The 22,291-nt window shown below is 46.8% G+C and overlaps 1 protein-coding gene across 3 annotated transcripts in view; it reads left to right on the top strand.

Annotated features, from left to right (window-relative positions):
- Positions 1-22,291, top strand: part of NGEF (neuronal guanine nucleotide exchange factor) — a 128,146-nt gene that overhangs the window by 7,280 nt on the left and 98,575 nt on the right. The window lies entirely within an intron of this gene.

The following is a 22,291-nucleotide window of genomic DNA, read 5'->3' as shown; positions in this document are numbered from 1 at the left end:
AATTTACAGGCAGCATCGTGTAAGTTCAAGGTGGACAACGTAGTGATACATCATGAAATGATGACACAGTAACTCTGGTAATCATCTCTCATCTCATATAGATACAGCATTAAAGAAATAGAATAAACGATAGTTTTCCTTGTGATGAGAACTCAGGATTTGCTCTTTAACAGCTTTCATATGTAACACACAGCAGTTGTTCTATTTATCATGCTGTACCTTGCACCTTATAACTGGACATTTGTACCTTTTCAATGCCTTCATCCAATTCCTCCTCTCCACACCCTTTACCTCTGGTAACCACACACCTGATCTCCTTTTCTATGAGTTTGCTTGTTCATTTGCTTTTGAAACGTAATTGATCTACAATGCTATGTTAATTCTTGTTACACAACATAGTTGGATAGTTCTATACATTTCAACATGATCATCACGAGAAGTCTAGTTAAAATAGGTCATCATACAAAGGTATTATATAGTTATTGCTATATTCCCCACACTGTACCTTTCATATCTGTGATTCATTTATCTTGCAACTGGAAATTTGTCTCTCTTAATCTCCCTCAGCTATTTCTTTCCTTCCTCACTCTCCTCATCTCTGGCAACCACCCCTTTGTCTTCTGTATTTATACTCTGTTTCTGTTTTGTTGCATTTGTTCATTAGTTTTGTTTCATAGCTTCCACATGCAATGAAATCATACATTATTGTTTTTTTCCCTTTTGACTTATTTCACTTCCCATAATAATACCCTCTAAGTCCATCTATATTGTTGCAAATGGCAAGATTTCATTCTTTTTTGTGGCTGAGTAATGCTGGGAGGGATTGGGGGCAGGAGGAGAGGATTGGGGGCAGGAGGAGAAGGGGACGACAGAGGATGAGATGGCTGGATGGCATCACTGACTCAATGGACGTGAGTCTGAGTGAACTCCGGGAGTTGGTGATGGACAGGGAGGCCTGGCGTGCTGCGATTCATAGGGTCGCAAAGAGTCGGACACGACTGAGCGACTGAATTGAACTGAACTGAACTGAATATTCCATTGTGTGTGTGTGTGTGTGTGTGTGTGTGTGTGTGTGTGTGTGTGTACCAAATATTCTCTATCCATTTATCTATTGATAGGTACTTAGGTTGCTTCCATGTCTTGGCTGCAGTGAACATAGGGGTGCATATTAGAATTAGTGCTTTTACTTCCTTCATAGGAACACCCAGGAGTGGATTGTTGGATAGTATAGTAGTTCCATTTTTAATTTTTTGAGGAACCATCCTAATGTTTTCCACAGTGGCCGCACCCTTTCACAGTCCCACCAACAGTGCACAGGACTCTCCTTCTCGTAGCCTTACCTTCACTGTTACCTGTTGTCTTTTTGATAACAGACATTTGACAGGTGGTATCACGTGGTTTTGATTTGCCTTTCGCTGGTGGTGGTTAGTGATGTTGAGCATCTTGGCAAGAGTCTGTTGGTCATCTGTCTTTTTTGGACAGATGTCTATTCAGATCAACTGCCCATTTTTTAATCAGGTTTTTTTTTGGTGTTGAGTTGTGTGAATTCTTTGTACAGTTTGTGTCTTAACCCCTTGTCGGATATACCATTTGGAAATACCTTCTCCCATTCAGCAGATGGCATTTTCATTTCCTCAATAGTTTCCTTCTATATGCAAAAGATGTAGTCCCATTTATTTATTTTTGTTTCCCTTGCCAGAGGAGACATATCTAAAGAAATATTACTAAGCCTGATGCAAAAGGGCTGGCTGTCTATGACTTCTTCTGGAAGTTTTCTGGTTTCAGGTCTTACAGTTAAGTCTTTAATCCATTTGGAATTTATTTATGTGTGTGGTATGAGAGAGTAGTCTAGTGTGATTCTTTTGCATGTAGCTGTCTGGTTTTCCCAAAATCATTTACTGAAGAGGTTCTCTTTTCCACATTGTATACTCTTGTCTCTTTTACTGTGGATTAATTGCCCGTACAAATGTGGGTTCATTTCTGAGCTCTTTATTCTGTTCCCTTCATCTGTCTCTGTTTTGGCGGCAGTACTATACTGTTTTAATTACCACAGCTTTGTAGTAGAGTTTGAAATCAGGGAGCATGATACCTCCTGCTTTGTTCTTCCTTCTCAAGATTGTTTTGGTTATTTGGGGTCTTCATGTTTCCATACAAATTTTAGAATTATTTGTTCTAGTTCTATGAAAAAAAAGTCATTGGTATTTTGCATTGAATCTGTAGCTTGCCTTAGTTAGTTAGTATGGTCATTTTAACAATATTCATTCTTCTAACCCATGAACACAGAATATTTTTCCATCTGTTTGTATCATCTTCAATTTATTTTACCAACATCCTATAGTTTTCCAAGTACAGGTCTTTTATCTCCTTAAAAGTGAAGGTGATAGTTGCTTAGTCATGTCCAACTCTTTGTGCCCCATGGACTGTAGCCTGCCAGGTTCCTCTGTCCATGGAGTTCTCCAGGCAAGAATACTGGAGTGGGTAACCACTGCCTTCTCCAGGAGATCTTCCTGACCCAGGGATTAAACCCAAGTCTCCTGCATTGAGGCAGCTTCTTTGCCATCTGAGTTTATCCCTAGATACTTTATTCTTTTTGATGCAATTATAAAGGGATTATTTTCTTAATTTCTCTGATAGTTTGCTGTGTATAGAAATGCAACAGATTTCTGTGTATTAATTTTGAATCCTGCAACTCAACTGAGTTCACTGACTTCTGGTAGTTTTTTCTGGTGTATTTAGGATTTTCTATGTATAGCATCATGTCATCTGTAAATGTAATAGTTTTACTTCTTTGGATTCCTTTTATAGATTGAGATTCCCTTTATTTCTTTTTGTCATCTAATTCCTGTGGCTAGGACTTCTAATACTGTTATCAAGCAAGGGCTCTTTGCCCACTGGCACTGGTGGTAAAGAAACTGCCTGCCAATGCAGGAGACATAAGAGACGTGGTTGGATCCCTGGGTTGGAAGAGGGCATAGCAAACCACTCCAGTATTCGTGCCTGGAGAATCTCGTGGACAGAGGAGCCTGGTGGGCTATAGTCCATGGGGTTGCGAAGAGTCAGACACAACTGAGCAACGAACACACTTAGGTAATACAGGATAATCTCTGTATCTCAAGATTCTTAATCACATCTGCAAAGACCCTTTTGCCATATAAGGTAACAGATTCACAGGTCCTAGATACACCACAGTTCAAAGGTATCAATTCTTCAGCACTCAGCTTTCTTTATAGACCAACTCTCATATCCACACATGACTACTGGAAAAACTATAGCCTTGACTAGACAGACCTTTGTTGGCAAAGTAATGTCTCTGCTTGTTAATATGCTGTCTATGTTGGTCATGACTTTTCCTCCAAGGAGCAAGTGTCCTTTAATTTCATGGCTGCAGTCACCATCTGCAGTGAATCTACTGAAGACAAGGCCAATCTTGGCTTAGAGGGGGAAAGTGCTGTGATTGATTAGTAATGTCTGTCATGGGACAGGAAAAGGTGGTCCATGTTCACCTGACCTGCCATTCCCTGTAGGAAAGGAGGCTTTGCATGCAGGTTGACGCTTGGGAAGCCAGAGGAGAAGCTGAGCCTTATCTGTGTGCCCCTGAGCAGCTCTGCTGGCAGAGTCTTGGCTTCCTCATCTTTAGAATGAGAGACTGGTGAAGTGCTTTCCAATTCCCCGAGAGGGTGATGGGCTATGAATGGAAAGAACGTCACCCGTAACGAACTGCCCAGGCCTTCATTTGGGGTCAGAGGTCTAGAGTGGCCTGGGCCCACGACTCCGGTCTTGGCTAGAGGGCCTGGGAGTTCTTCCGTCTGGTGCGGGTCTGAGCCTGTGTCCTCAGCCCTGTGGGCTCTGGTCTGCCTGGAGGAGACCATCCACTTGGGTGGACTCCACAGAGATGCACTGCTGCACATGATTCTCGACTTCCAGACTCGCTGAGGTGGAGCAGGGCTTCACCTGAACCCCTGGGGGAGCTTGTTACAGCCCAGCTGTCCCCTCCCGCAAGACACCTTCTTCCCTGCCTGGGCTTCTGGAAGGTCTGGGGTGGGGCCAGGAATCTGCATGTCTTAAAATCTCCCAGATGCTGCAGCTGCTGCTCAGAGAGGACCACGTTTTTGGAACTGCTGGCTTAGAGTGAGGGAAGAAAGCCTCAGTTCAAAGAGCAAGGAACCAGGTGATGTCTGGTTCATCCAAGTCACTTCAGTGTTTCTGGAATGTCAATCACTTACTTTTCACATGTAAAATTCTTAACAAATCCATGTACCATCTGTGCCATTAATACTGTCTGCAGATTGGCTTTACATTGAATTCTCTATTTTCATCCTCAGCATTAATACCTATGAAATCGCAGCTTTGATGTGCTAATTGGATTTCTCCTAAAGATACAGAACACGAAACTATTGCCTTTGTTGCATGTTTGACTGCTGTACCTCTTAGAATCAGCTACTGGTTCAAATCTCCTGCAGCTGTAAACAGCAGGGAAGGACTGTGTAGATTCATCCAAATCTCATGAATGTTTTGAATGAGAGACAATTCAAAGAAATCATAGTCCCTCAATGACTCTGCTAGGTTGTCTGCTTTTTAAAATACCTCCTTCTTGAATTACTCACCTCAGCGGAAACAGAAACCCCAGCCCCTCTGCCCGTCTGCCCCCACGGCTTGTGGCCTTTCACCTCCTCCAGCAGCCTGTTCTCTTTGGCTGTCCCCACATCCCTCTTGGCCCACCTTCAAGGCTCAGGTACACTCTGCCGGTCCCAATTCCAACAGCCCATGCCTCCATGTGCCTCAGTTGACCTAACCTTCCTGGTAAACCTTCCTCAGGGCCTGCCTCACCTCCCTGCTACCCACAGGGCTGTGGGGAGATCCCAGGACCACGCTGGGAGGCGGGCGAAGGCCCTGGGATGCTACCAGCACTGCAGAGATGACAGAAGGTATCAGAGAGAAAGAGAAGCCAGAGGGGGAGCAGAGTTTGGGCTGATGAGGGATGTCAGGAGAGTCCCTCTTGCTGGCCCCTGGGGCCCACATCTGTGAGGAGACCCCATCTGTCTCAAGAGCCAGGGCTGAACACAGGGGGACCACAGCCGTGCTCAGTGGGTGAGTAGACAGAACCGCCAAGGACACAGCTGACCAGTTTAACTCTTGTCCTAAAGTCAGTGTGAAAACTTAGATCTACATAAATAGGAAAGGCCAAATTTGAAGAACTGGGAAATAATGCACAAGAACCCCTTCAGGGTGGGATAAGAAAAGGTTTTAAGAGATTTTATGGGAAAAATACATGAACAAAACAAACACCCCAGCTTGCTGATGGTTAACCAGGAATAAGAAATGGGAAAGTTATTTCTCCCTCCCTCTGTGTGTGTGTGTGTGTCTGTCTGTCTGTCTGTCCGTCCACACCAGCTACACACATACATGGCCAATCATGGCTAATTCAAAATGCTTCCCCCACCCCCATAGCCATCCAGCCCAGAGACCCTGCCTACTGGCCTGATCTCCATCTTAGTCCTTATCTCTGAGAGAGGAAGTCTGATTGGCTCAGCCCAGCCTCTGGCTTGACTCCTCCTGGGTCAGAGGTCCACTCTCTGGGGTCAAAGGCCCACCCTGTTCTGGTCAGCGATGGCCAGGAGAGGAGGCTGGGGGCAGTGGTCCTCCCCTCCCACTCAGGGTCCTCCCTGTCCAGGGCTGAGGATGTACCAAGCAAACACTGTAAGAAGGACTCTGGAGCAGGAAGAAGGAAGGATGGCTACCTTCTCTACAAATCCCTGCTCCACAGAACCATTTTGAGAAATCAGGTTGAGATCGAGATTTACCCAACCAGAAATGCAAGTACCCTTTTCATTCCTTTGCCAAGTACTGTAAACTGAGTGTTCATGTCCTTCCAAGGTTCACATGTCAAAGCCCAAACCTGCAATGTAATGGCATTTGGAGATGAGGCCTTTGGGAAATATTAGGGTTAATATTTATGGTTAATAATTAATCCTAATATTAGGTAAGTATTAGGGTTAGTAGGTCATGAGGGTGGGGCCCTTCTGATGGGGTGGTTGTTGTTGTTCAGTGGCTAAGTCGTGTCTGACTCTTTGAGACCCCATTGACTGCCGCACTCCAGGCTCCTCTGTCCTCCACTATCTCCTGGAGTTTGCTCAAACTCATGTCCATTGAGTTGGTGATGCCATCCAACCATCTCATCCTCTGTCGTCCCCTTCTTCTCCCGCCTTCAATCTTTCCCAGCATCAGGGTCTTTTCTAATGAGTCCGTTCTTCGCATCAGGTGGCCAAAGCATTGGTGCTTCAGCTTCAGCCTCAGTCTGATGGGGTTAGTAGCTTTATAAGAAGAGGAAGAATATAGTTTTCTCTCTCCTTCTCCCCCCTCACCATCATTTCTCTCACCCCTCTTCCTCTCTCTCTCCCTGTCTCTCCTTCTTCATGCACAACCCAGGAAAGGCCATGTGAGGACATATCAGGAAGGTGGCCATCTGCTGGCCAGGAAGACAGCCCTCACCAAAACCCCAGAAACCAACTATCTTTATATAGGACTTTAGACTCCAGAACCGGTAGCAAACAAATTTCTGCTGTTTAAGCCTCAAGTCTACTGTAATTTGTTAAGGCAGCCCTGGCTGACTAAGACATCACCAGGTCTTGTCATTTTTAGCAGGCAGGCCTTTTTATAACTCCTCTAGGATTTGGGTGGATATATGAGTTCACGGCAGCTCCACTGTGCAAATGGCCCCACTGCTAGAATCCAACAGAGTCCCAGTGTAAGGAGGGCAGCTTCCTGAACATGAAGATCCCTGTCTGGCTACTGAGATGACGTCGCCCACCTTCACACAGTCTGTTTTGCACTGTGCCTGGGAGCTCAGCCGCCCTGGCCGGCCTCCCTCTGGCTGGTCCCCTGACCTTGGCCCACAGGCAGGTGGGAGCTTGCCAAGGGTGGTGGCTGACGGAGGCCACTCACCCCAGAAGGAGTGGCCCTGTCCCCAGCTCACTCTCTCCTATTGCTCACAGCCTGTCTGGTGGTGGGGGCGTGGGACAGAGGGTCAGTGTCCACAGAGTAGGTAAAATTCTCTTAGCAACAGGACAACTCTGCAGCAGCTGGCTCTCCCTTCATTTTGAGAAAATAGGTTGCGTCCTGTCCTTCCCCCACCAGCTGAGAAGGGCTGCTGTCCCCGTGGTGCCCAGAGGGGACGGGACTCTCGGGAGCTGCCACCAGCCAGCCCCCAGAGATGAGGCATAGATTCCTCTCACTGGGACAGAGACAAGGCTCTCATGGACCCTAGAGCTGTTTTGTTTTCAAAGTCCATACCTGTTTTTTTATGTCAACCATTATATCCATTTTATAATCTTGGAGTCTTTTTAATACCCAAATATAAAAACGAATTAAACAAGTGGCTCATTCATTTAGCTTGCAAAGAGTAAAAAGCACAGCCTGGGAGTATCGTTCTGGGTGTTGATGCCATGCCAGGAGCCATAATCCCAATTAATTCTTGTACTTTCAGTGCACAAATGAGAGACGCTTCCAGAAGGAAAGCAAAGCCAGAGGAAAGGCGAGCTCATGTTTGGGATGACAGAGGATGTTAGGCAGTTCCCTCCTGCCAGGTCTCTGGGGCCCTGAGTGAGGGGCCTCTGCTACCTCACAGCCTGGGGCCCAGCATGGGGCGGACACAGGTGTGAGCGGATGCAGCCCACCCAGGACGCCACTGGCCAGTTTCACTCCATGGGAGCCTGGAGAACACCATTGCCCTCCAGATGGCGAGTTGAGGGTCAAGGGTGTGTCAGGGGCCCATCCCCGGAGCCATGCCAGGACTCCGGAGGCCCTGAAGCTTCAGTCTTAGACCGCCGAACACTAGCTGGGGTGTGCAAGAAGTGGGCTGGTAGTGGCCACCATGAGAAGTCAGCAAATAGGGCCACAGCCACTTAGGGGAAGACACCCCCATACCTGGCTTGGATCTTTGCACCCAAACTGCCCAGGGCTCCCCGCAAAGCCTCCCCACGTGGAAGGAGAGGGGTGCTCAAAAGACGTGAGTGCCTACAGGAGCCTGCTGGCCCAGCCCCCCAGACACCCCCATGCCTCATGCCCTGCTCCGCGCTCTCTCCCTGGTCCTCTCTGACTTCCTACGTGCTCCACCTCCCAGGGCACCTCTCCACCCTCTCCTGTGCTCACCCCCTCTCCTCCCAGTGGGACCAGCAAGACCAGCATTCAAATCCCATCTCAGGCACTTCCCAGCTGTGACCTTGGACAAGTCACTGAGTTTCTCCAAGCTCCAGGATGGGACTAACAGTGGTGCCCTCCCTCCCCAGGGCTGTGTAGGAGGAGCAAATGAGTCAAAGTGCTGGAATCAAAACCATGCCTGAGCTCCTCTGAGAGCAAGGACCCGGTGTCTGCAGCTCTGGGCATTTCCCCTCCAGAAGCGTCTCAGTTGTTGTTCAGTCACTCAGTCGTGTCCAACTCTTTGTGACCCTATGAACTGCAGCGTGCCAGGCCTTCCTGTCCATCACCATCTCCCGGAGTTCGCTCAAACTCATGCCCATTGAGTCGATGTCTCAGTTCGGTCAGTATTTCCTGACCCAGGTCACCGCTACCCTCCTCAGACTTCAAGCCTGAGTCCTGAGCTCTTCAGAGACCAGGATGGGGCAGCCTGGGTGACCAGGAGTCTCCTCCTATCCTGCAGGCATGGCCCTTCCCAGCCCCGGGCAGGACTTGAGGCTGGGGGTCCGTCCACCTGTGGGGGGCAGCATGGTGATTCCAGGAGGAGCCTCGGGCTATCAGATCCGCTGCCTCTGGGAGTGAAGACCCTGGAAGTAGATGAAATCCCGAGAGAGGGGCAGCAGGAGAAGAGAAGGACAAGGAGGACTTTGGAACGGGAGGGGACTCGACCCGTGAGCAGGGAGGGAGGCTGGGCTCTCAGGCCCTCGTCCATTCATGTCTCAAATGAGGAGGAGGCCCGATGTTAGGGGGAAGATGGAGAAGGACAGCCCTCACCTAAGGCCCCTCTGAGGCTGAGGTGGCCAGGGTCCAGTCGGCGGTGGCAGGGGTGGGCGAGGGAGTGAGCTGACCAGTGCTGTGTGTGGCCGGAGGCGGGGGCCTCTGGCCAGTGTCTGACCAGCTTACGGTCTGGAAATCTCCACCGTATCCACCCATGCCTTGAAGGAGCCAGAAAGCCCTGGCTTGGGTGTGCCCAGCTTATAAATCGAGAGTCATGAACCGCAGCAGTCCCCACCAGGAGCAGACAGGAGAGGGTCTTAATCCTCTCTTTCACCCTGGCTAACAACCAGCGACCCCTGAGGACGCCAGCTCTGGCCTCCACGCTCTCTCATCCCTCCCCGGGCTCTCTGGTTAGGCTTCCAGATGCAACAATGATGTCCTTTTCCAAGGCAAAATGGGCCTTGCCAGACTGGAGGGGTGGTTCTCCAGATGTGGTCCCCACACCAGCCACAGCAAACGCTGAGAACTTGTTGGAAACACAGATTCTCAGGCCCCACCCCTGACCTCCTGCTCCTGAAAGCTCCAGGGTGGAGCCCCCAGAATCTGTATTTAACCGTCTAGGTGACTCTGAGGCCCCTGTATCGTGAGAACCACAGAGCCCTGAGAGCGAAGTGTCCCCGCGACGTGAAACAGCGTGGATGGGTCTCCAGGGCCCAGTGTCACAGGAAGAAGTCAGATAGGAAAGAACATTGTGAATGAGTCCATTCACACAAAGGACCGAAACAGGCAAAGCTAGTCCTTGCTGTTTGAAGCCAGAGACTCCCCTCGGGGGCTGGGGAGGAAACGGCAGAGAGTTTCAGAGGCCTGGGTGTGGTTACAGAGGTGAGTAGTCAGCCTCTATGCTTAGAATACGAGCACTTTCTGTATTCTACTATACTTAGATTAAAAAGAATATATTTAAGTAGATGACAAGGTAAAATAGAAGCATCGCCTCCCGTTTCGTTGTACAGCCTAGTAATTGGTTGAACTCACTTCGGGATGACCTAGGGTTCCGCTCCGGGTTACAGAGAGTGAAACGTTGAGCGTTCTTTGATCCTCGGCCAATAAGGTTTTATGGCTTCAACCTGAAAGTGGCCTCAACGAAGACAGGATGGGCCGACTAATTAAAACCAGAAAGGAGCCATAGGCCCACACGCCTAACACCGACACTGTCATCTTGGGTCAACGCTGCTGCTCCCATTTGCCCCTGGTTTATAGGTAATATTTCCCGAGAACAAGCTGCTTCATTCAGTTACCTTCACAAACAGTTTATCTTGGAGGAGACAGCAGGAAATCAGGTTGCACAAGGAGAGGCATTCTGTGGATGTTTGACTCTGGGTTGGGGTGGGGGGCGGGTTGGAAGCCAGCAGAAGAATCTTGCCTTACCTGCCAAGGAATTTTCCAGGCGAGATGCTTCAGGACAGTGGGGACAACCAGAGAATGCAGCTGTGTGGCTCCATGTCCTGTCTGCCTGTGGGCTGGAGGAGATTCAGAGCAATGTTCTTTATGAGGATAATCTGGGCCCTCCAGGAGGGACGCTATCCCCTGCCGTTTCCTTTAAGAATGTCAGCTCTCCCCAACCTCCTCCCCTGTTCTGCATGGGAAGCTAACAGATAACCAGACGCACCACCTCTGGGTACTTAATCCAGCTCAAGATAATCCCTCCAACATTCCACCAAAGGGAGGAGGGCCAGTCCATGTCTCCTTCCAAAAGGCCTCTAAAGTCTACCCCGGGGCTTCCCTCCTGGTCCAGTGGTTAAGAATCTACCTGCCAATGCGGAGGACACAGGTTCAATCCCTGGCCCAGGAAGATTCCACGTGCCGCAGAGCAACTAAGCCCAAGAGCCACAGCTACTGAAGCCCATGCACCTAGAGTCTGTGCTCCCCAACAAAGGAAACCACCACGATGAGAAGCCCTTGTACCGCAGCTAGAGAGCAGTCCCCACTCGCTGCGACTAGAGAAAGCCTGAGTGCAGCGACAAAGACCCAGCACAGCCAAAAATACATAAACAAATGTGAAAAGTGAAAAAGGATACCATAGAAACCCTTGAGGGAAATCCCTTAGTGTTTATAATTTCTCCTGAGCAACTGGTCGATTTTTATCCCTGAATGAAGGAGAATGAGTCACTGACCCTTCCCTGTTTTAGTACCACACACTATCTCGATTACTGTTGCTTTGTAGTGACTTTTGAAATCAGAACATGAAAAGTCCAACCTTATTCTTTTTCAAGATTGTTTTGGCATGGGTCCTTGAATTTCCACATAAATTTTAAAATCAGTTTATTAATTTCTGCAAAGAAGCCAGCTGGGATGTTGATTTGGATTGTGTTGAATCTCTAGATCAATTTGGGGAACAATACTACCTTAATAGGGGCTTCCCAGGTGCCATTTGTGGTAAAGAACCCAACTGCCAAGGCAGGAGACATAAGAGACACGAGTTCGATCCCTGGATTGGGAAGATCCCCTGGAGGGCTGTGTGTGTGTGTGTCTGTGTGTGTGTTAGATGCTTATTCGTGTCCAGCTCTTTGCAACCCAGTTGAGTGTGACCCACCAGGCTCCCCTGTCCTTGGAATTCTCCAAGCAAGACTACTGGAGTGGGTTGCCTCCCTAGGGGATCTTCCCAACCCAGGGACTGAACCCGGATCTCCTACATAGCAGACAAATTCTTTACTGTCTGAGTCCCTAGGGAAGCCCTGGAGGAGAAAATGGCAACTCACTCCAGAATTCTTGCCAGAAAATCCCATGGACAGAAGAGCCTGGCAGACAACATCCTCTGGCATCATAAAGAGTCAGACACGACTGAAGCAATTTAGTAGGCTCACACACACCACCTTAATAGTAAATCTTCTCGTCCATGAAAATAGAATGTCTTTCCATTTATTTAGGTCTTCCTTAATTTCTTTCAACAATATTTTATAGTTTTCAGAATATAAATTTTTCACTGCTTTGTTAAATTTGTATTTTTTAATATTTTTGATCATATTATAAGTGACATTCTTTTTTTTTTAATTTCATTTCTGGTATGTTCATTCCTACTGTGTAAAAATACAGTGGATTTTTGTATGTTGATCTTATATCATGAGATCTTGCTGAACTTATTCCCAAAAGTTTTCTTAGGGAATTCCTTAGGATTTTCTAAACATACGTGTCATCTGCAAATAGAGTTTTATGCCTTCCTTTCCAATTTGAGTATCTTTTATTTATTTTTATTGACCAATTTCTCTGGTGCAAACCTCCAGTGCAATGTTGAACAGTAGTGGTGGGAGTGGGCATTCTTATCTTCCTTCTGATTTATAAGAAAACATCCAGTCTTTAACAAGTGTGATATTAGATGTGGGGTTTTCATAGATGCCCTTTATCAAGTAGAGGAAATTTTCTTCTTTTATCTGTTTTGTTGTCTATTTTTATCATGAAGGATTACTGGATTTTGTCAAGTGCTAATTGATGCCAAATAATGGAGATATCATGTAGTTTTGTCCTTTGTTTCGTTGGTATAATGCGTTATATTAATCAATTTTTGTGTGTTAAAACCACTGCATTTCTGGGATAAATTCTGCTTGGTTATGGTGTATAATCTTTTTAATGTATCAGCTTGCTAGTCTTGCATTCAGGTCTCTTTCATTTATATTAATAAGAGATATTGGTGTATATTTTTCCTTTCTTGTGACACTTTTGTCTGGTTTTATAATCCCTCCATTTTTTGTATCTGTGATAACTCTTCTATAAAACAACACTTTAGTAGATAAGTGCTCATTCCTGAGCTGGCATTCTGTTTCGTTGATGACTCCCTTGTTCCATTACCACACACTTTTTATTATTGCAGCATTTTATGATATTTAGGAAAAGCGACTCTCTCTATTACCTATATTTTTCAAAATTTGAGCTAATCTTGCCTATCTGCCAATCTTGCCTATGAACTTCATATTCATTTTATGAAAATACTCCAATAAAAGCTTTTAAATTGGAATTTGTTAGGTGGAATGGCACTAAAACTCTATATTAACATGGTGAGAATTGACATGTTTTTAATTTTCCATTTTCCCATCCAAGAAAAACCAATGCTTTTCTTTAAAAAAAAAAAAAAAACAACTCATACTTTTCTAAAGATGTCAGTTTCTTCCATTTCCCACATTTTTCCTTTACATAGGTTATATTTATTTATGTAATTATCCTACATTTTCTGATTTTGTTTCTACTGTGATTGGGAATTCACTATTTTCTTGTTGTTGACATGAAGTCAATCTATCCTATTCTGGCCCTGGGCTGAATTCTTTATAATTCCAATAGTTTCCATTGGTTCTTGGGGCTTTCTAGGCATTCAAATCATCTGCAAATTGCAGTTTATTTCATCTTCCTTTATGACAACATTTGTTTTATGTCTCATTACTTTGGCTAAGCCCCCAAGAAACAAGTTAATAAAGATGAGCACGGCATCCTGCCTTGACTTTTCAGCACCGCTGCATTTGAGATGTGCTTGGTGCCCTTTTTCATGATGACTTTTCCTTCTACTCTTATTTCTGAAGGTTTTTTTCTGGAGACTTGTGTTTAATTGTGTTGCTAACCCACTGGTAAGCTATATTGCATTAAGACCGCCTATTAATTATGAAACTGCCCCTGTTCTATTAAATTACTCTGAGACTCTTTTAATTAGGGGCTTAGTGAAGAGGAACTAAAAGGCCTCTTGATGAAAGTGAAAGAGGAGAGTGAAAAAGTTGGCTTAAAGCTCAACATTCAGAAAACGAAATTCATGGCATCTGGTCCCATCACTTCATGGGAAATAGATGGGGAAACACTGGAAACAGTGTCAGACTTTATTTTGGGGGCTCCAAAATCACTGCAGATGGTGACCGCAGCCATGAAATTAAAAGACACTTACTCCTTGGAAGGAAAGTTATGACCAACCTAGATAGCATATTCAAAAGCAGATACATTACTTTGCCAACAAAGGTCCGTCTAGTCAAGGCTATGGTTTTTCCAGTGGTCACGTATAGATGTGAGAGTTGGGCTGTGAAGAAAGCTGAGCACTGAAGAATGGATGCTTTTGAACTGTGGTGTTGGAGAAGACTCTTGAGAGTCCCTTGGACTGCAAAGAAATCCAACCAGTCCATTCTAAAGGAGATCAACCCTGGGTGTTCTTTGGAAGGAATGATGCAAAAGCTGAAACTCCAGTACTTTGGCCACCTCATGCGAAGAGCTGACTCATTGGAAAAGACCCTGATGCTGGGAGGGATTGGGGGCAGGAGGAGAAGGGGACGACAAAGGACACTGAACTGAACCAAACTGAACAGTGTGATCAGTTCCTGATTAAAATTGTAGCAAATTCAATCTGTTTCTCCCAGACAAAGCTACACTGAGTCACAAGTACACAGGCCACTTCCCACATCTGCAGGCAGATCCATAGAGCAAATTCCTGCAGATGGAATTGCTGGGTTAAAGCATATACACTTTTTACCTTGATCAGTTCAGTTCAGTCGCTCAGTTGTGTCCGACTCTTTGTGACCCCATGAATCGCAGCATGCCAGGCCTCCCTGTCCATCACCAACTCCCGGAGTTCACTGAGACTCACGTCCATCAAGTCAGTGATGCCATCCAGCCATCTCATCCTCTGTCATCCCCTTTTCCTCCTGCCCTCAATCTCTCCCAGCATCAGAGTCTTTTCCAATGAGTCAGCTCTTCGCATGAGGTGGCCAAAGTACTGGAGTTTCAGCTTCAGCATCATTCCTTCCAAAGAAATCCCAGGGCTGATCTCCTTCAGAATGGACTGGTTGGATCTCCTTGCAGTCCAAGGGACTCTCAAGAGTCTTCTCCAACACCACAGTTCCAAAGCATCCATTCTTCGGCGCTCAGCTTTCTTCACAGTCCAACTCTCACATCCATATGTGACTACTGAAAAAACCATAGCCTTGACTAGATGGACCTTTGCTGGCCAAGTAATGTCTCTGCTTTTTAATATGCTATCTAGGTTGGTCATAGCTTTCCTTCCAAGGAGTAAGCATCTTTTAATTTCATGGCTGCAGTCACCATCTTCAGTGATTTTGGAGCCCAAAAAAATAAAGTCTGACACTGTTTCCCCATCTATTTCCCATGAAGTGATGGGACCAGATGCCATGATCTTCATTTTCTGAATGTTGAGCTTTAAGCCAACTTTTTCACTCTCCTCTTTCACTTTCATCAAGAGGCTCTTTAGTTCCTCTTCACTTTCTGCCATAAGGGTGGTATCATCTGCATATCAGGTTATTGATATTTCTCCTGGAAATATTGATTCCAGCTTGTGCTTCTTCCAGCCCAGCATTTCTCATGATATACTCTGAATATAAGTTAAATAAGCAAGGTGACAATATACAGCCTTGACATACTCCTTTTCCTATTTGGAACCAGTCTGTTGTTCCATGTCCAGTTCTAACTGTTGCTTCCTGACCTGCATATAGGTTTCTCAAGAAGCAGGTCAGGTGGTCTGGTATTCCCATCTCTTTCAGAATTTTCCACAGTTTATTGTGATTCACTCACTCAAAGGCTTTGGCATAGTCAATAAAGCAGAAATAGATGTTTTTATGGGACTCTCTTGCTTTTTTGATGATCCAACAGATGTTGGCAATTTGATCTCTGGTTCCTCTGCCTTTTCTAAAACCAGCTTGAACATCTGGAATTTCATGGTTCATGTATTGGTGAAGCCTGGCTTGGAGAATTTTGAGCATTACTTTACTAGCGTGTGAGATGAGTGCAATTGTGTGGTAGTTTGAGCATTCTTTGGCATTGCCTTTCTTTGGGATTGGAATGAAAACTGACCTTTTCCAGTCCTTTGGCCACTGCTGAGTTTTCAAATTTGCTGGCATATTGAGTGCAGCACTTTCACAGCATCATCTTTCAGGATTTGAAATAGCTTAACTGGAATTCATCACCTCCACTAGCTTTGTTCATAGTGATGCTTTCTAAGGCCCACTTGACTTCACATTCCAGGATGTCTGGCTCTAGGTCAGTGATCACACCATCGTGATTATCTGGGTCGTGAAGATCTTTTTTGTACAGTTCTTCTGTGTATTTTTGCCACCTCTTCTTAATATCTTCTGCTTCTGTTAGGTCCATACCATTTCTGTCCTTTATCGAGCCCATCTTTGCATGAAGTGTTCCCTTGGTATCTCTAATTTTCTTGAAGAGATCTCTAGTCTTTCCCATTCTGTTGTTTTCCTCTATTTCTTTGCATTGATTGCTGAGGAAGGCTTTCTTATCTCTTCTTGCTCTTCTTTGGAACTCTGCATTCAGATGCTTATATCTTTCCTTTTCTCATTTGCTTTTCGCTTCTCTTCTTTTCACAGCTATTTGTAAGGCCTCCCCAGACAGCCATTTTGCTTTTTTGCATTTGTTTTCCATGGGGATGGTCTTGATCCCTGTCTCCTGTACAATGTCATGAACTTCAGTCCATAGTTCATCAGGCACTCTATCGATCAGATCTAGTCCCTTAAATCTATTTCTCACTTCTACTGTATAATCATAAGGGATTTGATTTAGGTCATACCTGAATGATCTAGTAGTTTTCCCTACTTTCTTCAATTTAAGTCTGAATTTGGCAATAAGGAGTTCATGATCTGAGCCACAGTCAGCTCCTGGTCTTGTTTTTGCTGACTGTATAGAGCTTCTCCATCTTTGGCTGCAAAGAATATAATCAATCTGATTTCGGTGTTGACCATCTGGTGATGTCCATGTATAGAGTCTTCTGTTGTGTTGTTGGAAGAGGGTGTTTGCTATGACCAGTGCATTCTCTTGGCAAAACTCTATTAGCCTTTGCCCTGCTTTATTCCGTATTCTAAGGCCAAATTTGCCTGTTACTCCAGGTGTTTCTTGACTTCCTACTTTTGCATTCCAGCCCCCTATAATGAAAAGGACATCTTTTTTGGGTGTTAGTTCTAAAAGGTCTTGTAGGTCTTCATAGAACCGTTCAACTTCAGCTTCTTCAGCGTTACTGGTTGGGGCATAGACTTGGATTACTGTGATATTGAATGGTTTGCCTTGGAAACGAACAGAGATCATTCTGTCGTTTTTTAGATTGCATCCAAGTACTGCATTTTGGACTCTTTTGTTGACCATGATGGCTACTCCATTTCTTCTAAGGGATTCCTGCCCACAGTCGTAGATATAATGGTCATCTGAGTTAAGTTCACCTGTTCCAGTCCATTTTAGTTTTCTGATTCCTAGAATGTCGACGTTCACTCTTGCCATCTCCTGTTTGACCATTTCCAATTTGCCTTGATTCATGGACCTAATATTCCAGGTTCCTATGCAATATTGCTCTTTACAGCATCAGACCTTGCTTCAATCACCAGTCACATCCGCAACTGGGTATTGTTTTTGCTTTGGCTCCATCCCTTCATTCTTTCTGGAGTTATTTCTCCGCTGATCTCCAGTAGCATTTGGGGCACCTACTGACCTGGGGATTTCCTCTTTCAGTATCCTATCATTTTGCCTTCTCATATTGTTCATGGGGTTCTCAAGGCAAGAATACTGAAGTGGTTTGCCATTCCCTTCTCCAGTGGACCACATTCTGTCAGACCTCTCCACCATGGCCTGCCCGTCTTGGGTGGCCCCACAGGGCATGGCTTAGTTTCATTGAGTTAGACAAGGCTGTGGTCCTAGTGTGATTAGATTGACTAGTTTTCTGGGAGTATGGTTTCAGTGTGTCTGCCCTCTGATGCCCTCTTGCAACACCTACCGTCTTACTTGGGTTTCTCTTACCTTGGGCGTGGGGTATCTCTTCATGGCTGTGCTTTGCTGGAGCAGCCGTGAAGAGATACCCCATGTCCAAGGTAAGAGAAACCCAAGTAAGATGGTAGGTGTTTACCTTGATAGAGGGTTCCAAACTGCCTTCACTGGGATGGAATCAAGGTAAAATCCTACCAGTGACAATTCAGGAGGGAGATGCCTCTGGTTCTTCAGCTTCACCAATCACTTTTCAAAGTTTTGATTCTTTGCTAATGTAATAAGTGCAAAAAAAAAAAAAATTTCTCAGTGTGGTTTGGAGTTCCTCTCCTCTTATGAGACATGGGGTTGAAAATCTCTCATAGATTGTTAAGGATTTGTATTTTCTGTGAGCTATCTCTTCATATCCTTTGCCCATTTCAACCATGTTCATGTTTTCCAAAGTTTAAACTCACACTGTTCAAAGTTTCTTTTCCTTTCTTCTAGCACAGGCTAGACTGTTGGGATGGGAGATGGGGGGTGGGGGATGGGAGACCTGGCCTGGAGCCACCTCAACACCCTCCTCCCTCCCTGGGGTGGAGGAGGCAGCAGGGGCAACAGCCTCTCGTTGCGGTGGCTTCTCCTGTTGTGGGACAAGGGCTCTGGAGTGTGGGCTTCAGTAGCTGTAGCACGCTGGATCAATAGTTGTAGCTCACAGGCTCCAGAGCTCGGGCTCATTAGTTGTGGCACACGGGTTTAGTTGCCCCTCAGCATGAGTGATCTTCCTGGACCAGGGATCAAACCAGTGTTCCCTGCATTGGCAGGTAGATTCTTATTCTCTGTGCCACCAGGGAAGTCCTTCCTCTTGTTCTACAAAGGTAGGATGCCGGGGGGAGGCATACCTCCTTCAGTAATCCCCCATGGCGGCTGGCTGGCCGATGCAAGCTGCAGCAGAAATATCCATAGAGCTAAACCGTGTTTGGCCTTAGCAGCAATCCCAGAACAAGAGGGGAAGTCCTGCTCTACACCTGAGAGGCTTCCTTCACCTTGTTTTATGCTTCTCCTCTATGTGCATGCATGTATGCCTGCTCAGTTGCTTTAGTCATGTCCAGCTCTTTGCAACCCTGTGGACCATAGCCCACCGGACTCCTCTGTCCACGGGATTCTCCAGGCAAGAATACTGGAGCAGGTTGCCATACCTTAAACCTTCCTCCAGAGGATCTTCCCAACCCAAGGGTCAAACCTGCATCTCTTATGCCTCCTGCATTGGCAGGTGGGTTCATTACCACTAGCGCCACCGGGGAAGCCCCACTGAAGTGTGAGGACCTCCAAATATTGAACTCCTAACTCTTGTACCTGAAGCTCTTTAGTTCCTTGAGAAGCTGCTTTAGAAATTCCAATGTCTGCAACTTTTCCATAAATCTAAAGTAAAAGGTTTAATTTTTTTAACTTCCATTACCTGAAGTTTCTCTGCCCTCCTATGTGCCTACCACAACCTGCAGGAGACACCTGGAGTCCTTCCATCCAGCCTTTTCCTTCCTCCTTAGCCCACAGTGACACAGCTCCGTGGTGCTTTGACCTCTTCTCCCTTATGCTTGTCACTAACCATTTTTTTCCCAGCAAGAATATTTGGTTTGGTTTTTTAGCCTCTGACTTTCTCCTCCCTCATGTTGCAGGTTATGTGTAATGTGGATGGATGGATAGATGGATAGATAGATAGATCAATCGATCTTACAGAAAAACCTAAATGAACTTTTTGGTCAACCCATCTATATAGGTAGACAGATGGATGGATGGATAGATAGGCAGATGGATAAATGGATAGATAGCTAGATGGATGGATGGATAGGTTGGTGGATGGATGGATGATGGATAGATAGGTGGGTAGAAGGATAGACGGATAGACGGATAGATGGATGGATGGATAGATAGATGGTGGAGAGCTAGGTAATGGATGGATAGATGGATAGAGTTGCATTCATATCGATGTCCCACCGTTCTCTGGCATTTAAGTGCTGTCCTGTGAAAAAGAAACGCCTTTACCCTCTCTATACCACTGTCTCGGCCCCAGGTTTAAAATTAATTCCACTGATTTCTGTTGCATTATTGGGAAAAGGAGTGCTGTCCACACTTGATCTGTCGCCATCCATTTTATCCTGCAAAGGAATTTGTCCCTGTGTCTAACCCACCTCTGTCCTATGTGTGTGTCCCAGGCTGCTAGGATGCAATGCTGAAGGAGGCTCAGTGGGAGGCGTGTAGCCCCAGAGGAATGCAGCAGCCTCCTGGCCCTGAGAGCATCCCTTATCTCCCTGTGTTCCGTTGTTCTCATTTCTAAAGAGACAGTTGTTAGGATTAGAAACTGTTATTGTTAAGTCATTGTTCAAGGAATTGTCACTGGAGTTCGTATTCAGCCTTCCAGGGTACTCTGGTAGGCTCAGCACCGGTACAAAGGACCATTTCCAAGTCTAGCTCCCTGCCAAACGTGCCTTCTCTTTGATCTCAGGCCTAATGTCTCCTTCAAAGTCCTGCTTTCTTTCCCAATGTATCACTTCAGCAACCTGCAAGGAGAACCAAGGTTCATCTCTGCTTTTCTCACTCTTAAGCCAAAGGCAAGTCAACAAATCCAGTTTGGAAGCTCTGCCTCCCATCATCCCCAGGCTCCTCCCTAGCTTCCTCCAGGCCTCTGCACAAACTTGCTCTAGAGAGGCCCCCCAACTGAACCTGAGCCCTCCCGCCCCACTGTGTCTGTCCCCTTCCCCCTCGCTCTCCGCTCCCTTATTTCTATACACACAACTTTCTGATTCACCCTGGTCTGGGTCTTACAAGGAGCACCCCCCTCCACCTCCTGAAGCCAAGCCAGCCCCCCAACATGGCCACAGCACAGCCAGAGCTTCACCCCATGTGCAGAGCCCATGGGTGCCTGGACCTTGCCCCAACTCCCCTTCTCCCGCTGCCTTTCTGATCTGGCCCCTCCCCCACCACCTGTTCCCCACTTTCTGAATTTCCACTTCAGGTTCTCTGAGGCTCCTGTTCTCTTTTGGTCTCCCATTCCCTTCCTCTCCTCTGTTCCCACTAAGAACACCAAGACACTCCCAGTGGCATCTCCTCCAGGCTCAGGGACAGCAGCGGTCTTCCCTGCAGTCAACTGCTTTTCAACAATATCTGCAGCCGTCACATGTTACACTTGTGATTCTCGCCGTGAAGGTCATCCTGACGGCAGAGCAGCTCCCAGGGCAGCTTTCCTCCACGCTGAGGCTTTCCTCCCAAACCAGAGACGTCATGCTATTTCATCTGGTGTGCCCAGAATCTTCCTCACTAGCTTTCCTTCTTTGCCCCAGGGGAAGGAAAAAAAGAGAGAGAGAGAAAAGGAAAGAAAGGGAGAAAGAGAGAAAGAAAGAAACAAAGAAGGAAGGAAGGAAGAAAAGAAAAGAAAAAGGTCTTTGTCGTTTGTTTATAGCTTAAGGCAAACACTGCTGCTTACCTGGGAGGAGTCTTGGGCGCCAATTCAATTCCAGGACAGGAATGAAATGATGCCAGCGAGCTGGGTTGAGCCAGCCTGCCTCCCTCTTAGGGCCCCAATTTGCCTGCCCCGAGTCAGTGCATTCAGGCCCTATCTGCTGTCATGTCAAGTCACAGCTAAGAGGCCTTCATTCTCCCACCCCTTTCAGGTCACAATCCCCCCCACCCCGTGGCCCCCTACCTAGATAGCTAACACATCCTAGGGTTGCAGTGCCCTGGAGCCTCCCTGGAGATGAAGGCAGTCTTCAGTGTGGTCCTGTTGAGCCTTTTCCCCAAGTGTTCCTGCCTGAAGCTACCAGGGTCTCCCCCTGCTTAACCACTGCTTCGCTGAGCCCGAGCCCAAGGCCCTGGCCCTAATCACTGACCTTGAGCTGCCCTCCAGGATGTTCCAATTGGCATGAGAATGAAGCTCCCTGACTCAGGCCTCCCTATGACCTGTTCACAACCTTCCCGCAAAGCACCTCGCACTGCTCCTGTCCACCACTGTCTTCCTGCCCTGTAGTCTTTACTCCCTCCTGTAGCCCCATTAGCTACAGGAAGGCATGGCCAGGTCTTACTGGGCCACCCCAGCACCTAGAAGGCCTGTTCAGAGCAGGTGCCCAGGGCTCTCATCTAGAGCCCACACGTGTTTCACGCCCTGGCCCCTGGAGGACCTTCCTCCATATCCTCTTGTTTTCTACCACCCCTCCACCCCAACACTTCTTTCCTTTGTAAGAGGCGGAAGGGGACATCAAAGGGACAGCACCTGCTTCAGTCCTCTCTCCCTCCTGACCTCTCCCCCTCTTCCCTCCCCAGCCCTGCTGTCCAGCAGGACTTCTTACCAGCGGCAATGCCTCCCAGACCTGCCCAAAGCGAAGGGCAGCTTGGGGCCTGCTCACTCCCACATCTGTCAAGGATGCTGTGGTTTTGCTCAAGGCTGGTCCTCAGACTCACAGCATCGGCATCCTGAGCCCCGCCCTGTACCTACTGAGTCAGAATCTGAGTCTTTAGAGCCCCTGCACATAAACACCTGAGAAACCCTGGTCTAGGGGACGCATATCCTAGAGCCCACCATGGCATCATCTGGGCCCCCTCCAGCAGCTGTCTTGCATTATCACAGCTGGGCTTGTGGGCAGCTCACCCACCCCCCTCTTCATCACCTACTCCCATGAGT

This window comes from Bos javanicus, chromosome 3, assembly GCF_032452875.1.
Source record: "Bos javanicus breed banteng chromosome 3, ARS-OSU_banteng_1.0, whole genome shotgun sequence".
NCBI classification, from domain to species: domain Eukaryota; kingdom Metazoa; phylum Chordata; class Mammalia; order Artiodactyla; family Bovidae; genus Bos; species Bos javanicus.
This window is presented reverse-complemented; position numbering and strand designations above follow the sequence as displayed.